Below are 9,296 nucleotides of genomic sequence, written 5' to 3' on the forward strand. Positions count from 1 at the left end.
ACAAAAACTCCAAATTAAAGTTTTAGATAAACATGCAACAGCTGTAATTCAAAGATAATTTACAGATAGAATCCATCTAATCACATGTTAATGTTCCACTTAAGAAAGCAATGCCATTTATATATATAAATGCTTAATTTATTAAAAATATCTGCAAATCTAGACCATCTTCTCATGTACTGGAGTTATTTAAGAAAATGAGCTGTCCTCAAATTCTCAGACTTCCAAGTACTAACTGACGAAGAACTAGACCCAGAAAGTAGTGTTTAAGTTGTTGACCTACCTCTATTGTCATTTCCCCAAAGTGTAAACCAGTCTGTGTTATTTCTGCATTCCTTCCCCTTCTCCTACCACTCCTGGCACTCAGACTGCACAGTGAAAGTGCATGTGTGTGCACATGTGTGTGTAAAACCACACCAACTTGGACTGACCTTGACTGCTGTAGAACAATCTGCTTGGGCCATTGTGCATGAATACATGAATACTTGCATAATGAAACACTTGGCATTAACAACTTGAAGATCCACTGAGAATTAGGGAAAAAGTAAGAATGAACATGGCAATCTTTTCTCATGAATAGTCAATATGGGGAGAGAAGATTGGGGTCCAGCCTGTGTTCTAAGGGTGGTTTATTCATGTAATCCAACAAGCATTCTGTGTGACAAAAACTGAGACAGAACCCTTCACCTTGTTGCCTGAATTGCACTACAATGCATATGACACCCTGATAAAAAACCACTGTTAAAAAGCAGTAACAGCCTTACTTTTGAAGGACTCCACCATTATATATTGAAGACAGATAGACAGATCAATAGAAAAAAGTCATTTTTATACATCTAATTAGGGATATGCCATGCTGGGGGACATACACACAGAGTATATCTATTTTTAGAAAAGAACAGCTCTCAGTCACATTTAGAGTGTTTATATCTAGCGAGCAGCTGATGACTTCTGCTTCTTCTGCCTGGGAGAAGATAACTGCTGGTTAGACAGCACAATTGTAGCAAGTATGGTCTATGAATAAGCCTCTATTCTGCTATTTTATTTTTCTGTGGAAAGGAAGATGATTTGTGTGGGTTTATTTCATAAAGGCATCATGAAATCTACCAGGTCATCTAAATTCATCTTGCTTGGGAATAACGCTTGTAACACTACTGACATGACTTTTTTCAAGGAACAACATAGATGTAGTACTATTCTTTGCAGGATTAATCTTTCTGAAAGCTCTCAGGCTTTTTAGTACTGTGAAAACTTGTGGTTTTGAGCCATGTCATCTTCTTTCTTTTTCAACTTCAATTTAAGAGTGGCTTTCTCAACAAAGCAGATCGGTTCTTTTGCCTTTATTTTGCCTTGGCAGTTTGCAAGGCAGCCCACTGATATAAGCAATCATATATTTCAAACTCTGTGCTCTGCACAACACTGTTTTTTTTATTTGCTTATCAAATGAATAGAACAACATCTGATTATGGAGAATGTAAACAAGGTCCCTCTTCTAATCATGTATTTTACAAACCAAAGATTTTGACATGAAACCTTCAATCAAGGGACTATCACATGGGCACTCTGCTCTCACTTCTTCTTTGCCCAGAACTCATTTCCTGCCATGCACAACTACCAGAATGTCTCCCCTCTTCTCTAAAGTTGCTTAATATCCAGTAGCAAATAGCAATAAATAATTGCACAAAAAATAAACCTTCAAGACAGTTTTGGGGTAGCTTTAAGCTGCCTTTCATGCAATATAAGGGCTTTGGCTCTTTTGAGAATTTAATCACATGTTTGGCTTCACTCTGCATTTCATTGCTGGTCTTCCATCTGTTTCATTACTCTCAACAGGAAAGGAGGCAAGCCAGTACCACAGAAGCCAGCAGAGCTCCAGGGGCCCACTCCCAGAAAAAAAAAAACGGTAACAAATATTACACTTTAAGAGGTCATCAATAATTCTGTCCAATGTGATATGTCCACCAAGATACTCTTGCAAATTTGGATCTGAACTCTTTTCAAACACACAGTCATGTATAAAACCTTGTTAGTTTACTTTTGCAAATGGTGTGATTCACAAAAATTATTTGGTCTTTGGACAACAAATAGAAACAAAAGTATCAGAGTCTTTTCTAGATCTTAGCTGGTGCCCAGGGCTGAGTGCTATGAGCAAAGCCTGCTGTAGAGACAGTTAGCTCTATTTAATGGGAGTCAAGCATCTAAATAAAGACTTGAACTTTGATGCCTCAATTCCCAGATGTAAAATGAGGAAATGGTATCAGCCAGAAGCTGGGGAAAGTACCAAGAAAAACACTGTACAAGAGGAAAGTACTGCAGCCTGGGAGCATAATTTCTGACCCTGATGCACTTTGAAAAAACATAGCTCTCCAGCTCCAAGAAAGGCTTTGTTTTCTCATATGACCTGGAATATTCCTAAACAGTTTAGACCACAGTCATCATAATGTAGTCCTCTGTTGTTCCCATGGCCAGTAGATTGACTCTAGCCCACTCAACACTCCTGATCCAGCCTCCCTTTCCCTGGACAATATGCTTGGGCAGTGTAACCCTCCCATGTCCCATGCACCAGGAGCCTTCCTATACTGATCTCCTTGACTTCTCTCAGATGAGCAGAGGGGCTCATCCAGGATAAGTGGAGGAGAGAGTATGATGGAAGGAGGAGGGATGGAGGACAGAGGCTTCAGGAAAGTTGGGGGAATCTGAAGAGGGTTTGGATCTAGTCTCTGTGGCTGCCTATATCAGACCACCCTCCAAAGAGGCACAACCCTTGGTTAAATGAAACAGAGACAAAACTATTATGCAACCAATATACCAGGGTGGCATTCCAAATTAGACACAAACTGAGAGCAATTATTAAATAAGGCTTGCACAAATAAGACCTGTAAAGTAGTACACAGAGATTTCAGAGCAGCCCCACAGCAAGGGAATAATGCTATTTCAAGTGTATCTAGTGCCAGAGGCAGTCCGGTGAGATGGACTGTAAACCCCAGGCTAGCCCTGCCTGCAATAATCTGCAGGGTTGACTCTGTGACAGATTGAAACGCAGTAACAGTGTTTATGCAACTAAATCTTGTTCTAATCTATTAGTTTATGTAACCTTTGCTCATGGACATACTGACTCATAGATCGCAGGAATCTAAAGAAAATCTCCTTTTTTAACTCTCTCCCATCCTTCAACCCCTGGTTGCCAAATAAACAAATAGATTGTTAGAGATCTTGCTCATTCTTTTTGAGGAAAAATTATGTTGGTAGGCAAAAAAATAAGGTATCAACAAAAGTCTTAAAAACTAGCATGCTTCTCCATACATACAACCAAAGTTATATAATAAACTGGCTAACGGTAGGCAGGTGTCCTTCAGATTAGCAGTTCCAACCACAGAATTTACCATTTGAGCCCCAGGCTGGGAAAGGGACAGAAATTGTTTGCTTAGCTCCTAGGGAAAAAATACTGCTTTCTATCATTCAGACATTACCTTTCTGAGTAAAGCAAGGCAACAATATTGATGGGAATGACACTGACTCTTCTTAGCTTGAAAGCATTACTTTAATCCTTCTCATATTTCTTGCATTTACTAGAACATTTGCACATATATTTTAAGTGAGGAGCTAACAACAGGAACAGCATTCTTGCTACAGCACTCATAGTTCTAGTGATTACTACATGAAGTACACCCACATCAGCTTATTTTGGCCCTCCCTGGCTAGGCTCTAACCTAGATTTGTGAGAGGATTTGAGTTAAGATGAACCCTTTTTGGTTTTTTTGGGGGGTTGCATGCTTTTTTTGCTTTGTTTTTTTTTTTTTTCTGCTGCCAGTTGAATAGTTCACATGGCTGCTGTGATGTTGTCCATGTGACATTTGTTATCTACACTATACCTGATTTAATTTCTAACCCTTTGTATTGAAGATTCATGCACAGGCCAAATCCAATCAATATCATTTGGAATTAAATGTATTTGGAGCAAAATCTAATTGTATCAGGTGTATTTAGGAGAGGTCATTATGTGGTTTTGATGTATACTAGACACTATCAGTACCAGACAAATATTCTGTAAACGGATCAGGAATTCCTTATTGTTGAAAAAGCAGTCTAAGAAAAGGCACTGTGCCTTTATCTACTAAGTCCCTTTACATATTCAGATGGTCACTAGCAGATCCTGTGACCATCCCAAACCGTTTATTCTGGCAGAGCCAGAAGCAAGGTCCAGATCATGCCAGTCGGGTTTCAGCTCTGCCCTGTGCAGCAGTTTGCAAAGGGAAGCCAGCAAAGGGAGCTCAAGGATGGCACCCACCCTGCCACCTCCTGGCCGCTTTGGAGAGAGAGGGATCACTTAGGCAGATCAATAAGCACTTAACTATACGAGAAATTTATTCTTTTTCTCCTCCACTCAGGATTGTTACGATTTTTTTCTTACATCTTTGACACTTAAGATCTCACTACAGACTTGCTCAGGCTTTTGGACACCATCTTTTTTTAAAAAAAACCCACAAAAATGTATGGGAAGACATCTGTAAATCTGTTGTTGCTATACATGGAGTGGTTTTAGGTGCATTGGCCTGCACAAACAACTGTAAGTTAAAGCAAATAGATCTTCAGCTGTCAGTATCTCATTCCAGCTGTATAGGTTTCCCAAGACAAACATCAAATTTTGCTCTCAGGTAGAAGTTTGCATCCCATAAAGCTGTACCAATTAGGGCTATATTACATATGGTATAATCTCTATGCCATATATATGATTTTGTGCTTTCATGCACTTCACCCAAACCATAAAATGCATTTATGTCTACAGATTCATCTGCTGGCTCAGTGATCCCTCCCCATTTGTCTTAGAGTACTCATACCTTACAATATGTCTGGCCTAAATCCATTATCTGTTCCAGAGGGAGTAGTGAGAGTTAGGAAATACTGCTTAAAATAAATTGTTTGTTGCCTTAGAGCAACATTTGTTGTTCATTGCTACAGCTGTGTAAACAGTTCGTTTTGCATGTGTACGTAAGTAAGCTTGTAAGGCCTTGTCAAAGTCACAAAGTTTAGATTACTATTACCAAGGCTAAGCGGTGTATAAAACCAGAACAAAATACCAGGTATTGCCCCCCAAAACCTTTAAAGCCATGCAAGCCAGAGCTTCACAAATCATTTTCTCTGCAAAAATCTCTACAAAAAATCTCTTGTGCACATCATCTGTGAACTTGAAGCTTGTTAAGAAAAGTAATTTTAAAGGAACATTTTGTACTGTTTTTTTCTTAAAACAGCAACAGCTGTTAACTTTCTTAATCCAATTTACACTAGCAAAAAAACCCCACGTCCATGGAAACATGTTCCAGTAAAAGCAGACTTGATATTTCTGAAATTCCTATTGTAAAACACAAGAAGGAAAAGTCAATTGAAAGGAATAAAATGGCACATCGTCTGCATTCTGTTTCATAGAGTAAAAACGAGGAAAAAATAAAAAAAAGTCACCTTTAAGAGAACTTTGCTCTGTTGATTCACACCGAAGCCCAACTTTGGACACGAGGTGGTGCTAAAGCTTGCGTAAATTTTGTTACTGGTCAACACCAACAGTTAAGGCATACTGCATGTGAAAGGAAAAGGTAAAAAAAAAAAAAAAAAAAAAATTTCTGAGATCTGTAGAAGTGCTGATATGCAGACTTTACCTATGCACACTTTTATATCAGTAGGTATACTGCTGAAAAGATTTGTAAGAAGGCCCTAAAGAGAAAGCAAATGTGTGTTTCTGTCAGGGACTTAAAATACCTAGCAAAAGATAAGTATCAAAGCACAGAAAAAAATCTATTTTCTACAGCAGCTCAGTGCAAGCAGTAGCAGTTTGCCATGTGCCTGTGGCTCCACTGAGCAGTTCTGTCCCAGAAGGAATCTTATGGGACAGATACACTCAGGTGGAAGGTTTGCACAGGTCCAGAAAGCCTTCTGCCTGCCTCTCCCTGAAGGCTACCAAGGTTAGCTGCAGTGTCAGGGGTTTTACTCGGCTAAAATGAAATCCCAAAGTAGGAATCAAAACCCATTAAACTAAGTTAATGCTCTCCTTCCCCCACCACCCCTTTTCTTCTTTTGCTGTCTTTCTCCCTAGGCCCTTCTAGAGGCACCAAACAAGGCAGCTTTTGAAGATTTTTTCCCAATTGTCCGTGTTGGCCCTGTCTCTGTCCCCCTTTCATACCTGTAATTTAATGGGGAGAGCTGTTCTGAATTGTAACCTGAGACACTTAGAGTGCTTAAAGGCAACTACCTTCATTCAGCAAAACTGAGAGAAAACAATTCTGGCAGAGTCATTCTCTTCTGGATGCTATTACGCTCCCATTCCCATTATTTGTTTTGAAAAGAAACTAACAAATTCCAGAATGAATCCAAAGGATATTTTATGACAAAGTAGGTCTTTCCTTCGCTTTTTCTTTTCTGAAACAGTCAATTATCCATAGCCCGCTAAAGCTAAGAACTGGATGTTAGTCCAAGGCCAACAGTAGATTGTGGGAGAAATTCTTATCTCAGTTACACAAGTGTGTATCTGGAAGAACTCCAGTTATTAAACAAACTATAAAATAAGGATAACAATAACTATTATTTCAATAAGCTTTTGTGATGGTTAACTACCAGTAATTAATGCTGGTGAAGAAATCAGGAGCCTGGGAATGAAAGGCACTATAGAAATTCTAAGTACTCATTATTTCTGCCATTCACAATTATAATACTTGATGTAAGCTATTTGTTGTAGTTAGGGTGCCCATCAATGCTCCCTGCAGACCCTAATCTATTATGTTCCTGGCTGATTCGCTAGCCTCAATAAAATTAGTCATGTTTTAATTGGAAAAAAAAAGGCTACCTCCTTCTAGACACGATTCTAGCTGGAGGAACCACCAATGTGAAAGTCAAAATTCACAAATGCAAGGAAGCTGAGGCGAAGACAGAAGAACTTGAATACATTTCACTTAAAATGCCCAGACTTAAGAGATCATTCTAGGGCTGCCAAATGGGATTAAAATTTAAAAAGATAAAATTTTTTAAAAATCCTTTAATTGAAAAGGATCTGTTGTAATTTTAAGATTATGAATAAATTACAGTAGGGATTAGACTTTAAAGAAAAACTGTCAGCTGAATTATGCAAGAATTACTTAGAAGGACCTGTGGATGCTTGTGATTCTACAGCTATATCTTCTTTAAGTATTTCTTTATTCTCTTCATGGGGTGTACCTACAAACAGCATTAAGTAATTACATGCAGGCAACTTGACTGTAAACAGAATGGTATAAAAGATGCTGAGCAAGTATTTCACAAAGATATCCAATTTAAAAAAAGCTTACATTTCAAATTCACCCACTCTAGTGGAAATTATAAGAATATTATGATAAATTATGCAAACGTGTTGCTTAAATTGGTGTCTCAAGAGCAACATGACAACACTGTTTTTAAATTAACACATTTTAGAAAACTGTTTTGTGATAGAGTACTCTTTAGCTTCAGTATTCTGACTTAAAATCAGTTCCTTAAGAAACTATAATCCATTTCCAGCTTCTCTTTCTATTTTTCAGAGCGTTTGAGAGCAACATTACAGCAGATTTTCACACTTACCTTTCCTATACATCTCCTCCAGTGACATCTGCCTTTTCAGCATCAGTTTCAACTTTGCCAGAGCAAGAAGAAAGCTTCCACCTGAGAAGCCATAAATAAAAATGGTATCACCATTTCAGTGTTCAAAACAAGACTAACTACCACCAAAGTAAGGAAATTGCCTATAAGCAAAGTGGCATCAGACATACACAGTAAAAACTGCAATATTTGATATCTCCCCAGGTGATGAGATATATATATATATATGTTCCTATCAAAAACATGATAGGAATGTGCCACCAGAGTTAGAAAAACAAAACACAAAGGAAAATACACTGAAGAAATATGTATTACTATTTGGGGGCCTGACTCCTTCCTTCTGTTGCTAATACCACAAAAATTGTTAAAAAGTGGGGAGAATGCCGCATCCTTTACCTTGTACTCTAAACTAGGATGTCCTGGTGATTATTTTGAAGTATGGTAAATATAATTTTGTAATTATAAATGGAATTTTTATGTGGGCTTTTAAAGGCCAAGGTTTTACTGTAAGAAGCAAGACCTGGATATGCACACTGAAAAATGTAAGTTATGTTACAAAAAAATGCATTCTTAGAATATTTATAGTACAATATCTAGGTCCACAAAACATTAAACTCTCAGCTTGCTCTCAGCTGTTCCAGAGACAATCTTTCTCTGAGAAAACAAAACTATTTTTCAAATCCAGCAGGTGAGAAACACAACTGAATAAATATTCACAGCATCAACTGAGAAGCAGAGTGTGAATCAATCCTAGTCAAGGCTGGAATGTGCAGAATACATATTTGTTAAGGCAATACTATATACTTGAAATGAACAGACTTGTTAAAATGCCCAAATTTAGGCAGCCAGTCTCTTGGGACATTTCTAGAATTCTCTCTGATACAGTAGTGAAGTTACAGTATGTGAATGTGGGCAGATCAGCATTATCTTATATTGGAAATTAGAACGGGGCTTTTAAAACAATAAAGGAAACCATACCAGCTTCTGGCTGGAAGCAATCAGGACCATAATGGGAGTGGATGCAGAGAAACAACCTTCATCTGTTGCTCCTGGGCTCTGCTATACTTACATGCTGGAAGCAGACACATCCAGACATGCAGCAAGCAGTATCTATATGTTTGGTTTATATTAATTAATTTTAGGTCCTTCAAGGGTGGTGATGTGTAGGATGAAACAGGGAACCTGTAAAGGATTAGGGCTAGGAAGGAGGTTAGTAATCAGAGACAAAGGAGGGTATAATTGTGTTCCTCATGTCCTGTATTTATTTTGATTTCCAACCAGTGCAAGAGCTCTGCACAGAAAGACTAGACAACAGGAAGTTTGTGGTGCAGCACAGATTCAAAATTGAAGCTGCCTGCTTAACAGCTTTGCCATTCATTCCTTCCACAGGAATCTGGAGAGGGTAAGATCTGCTCCTCAGAGCTCTCCCCATTCCATCCACTGACTGACTGAAACAAGAACTGTATCAACAGATGGTTTTTGCTACCCAGACGTACACACTTCACACCCCCTACACAAGCAGCACAGCTTGTGTGGGAGACAGTGCATCTGGCTAGGATCATTTAAGTGTTCAGTAGTGTTTTGTAAAGCAGTCAGCTGTTTAAGGCAAGTTTAACCCTCACGCAGACATAAAAGTGAGCTCAAGCGTGAGTGCTGTAACAGAAAGCAGACAGTGGTTGGTTTTGACACGCAACTCAAAA

The 9,296-nt window shown here is 38.5% G+C and overlaps 1 protein-coding gene across 1 annotated transcript in view; it reads right to left on the minus strand.

Annotated features, from left to right (window-relative positions):
- Window positions 1-9,296, minus strand: part of GPRIN2 (G protein regulated inducer of neurite outgrowth 2) — a 34,336-nt gene that overhangs the window by 23,088 nt on the left and 1,952 nt on the right. The window contains exon 2 of the mRNA XM_032994088.2: window positions 7,579-7,659. The gene's annotated coding sequence lies outside the window, so the exon portion shown is untranslated. The remainder of the gene's footprint in view (window positions 1-7,578; window positions 7,660-9,296) is intronic.

Source organism: Tyto alba, unplaced genomic scaffold (genome assembly GCF_018691265.1).
Source record: "Tyto alba isolate M040663 unplaced genomic scaffold, T.alba_DEE_v4.0 Super-Scaffold_1, whole genome shotgun sequence".
NCBI classification, from domain to species: Eukaryota; Metazoa; Chordata; class Aves; order Strigiformes; family Tytonidae; genus Tyto; species Tyto alba.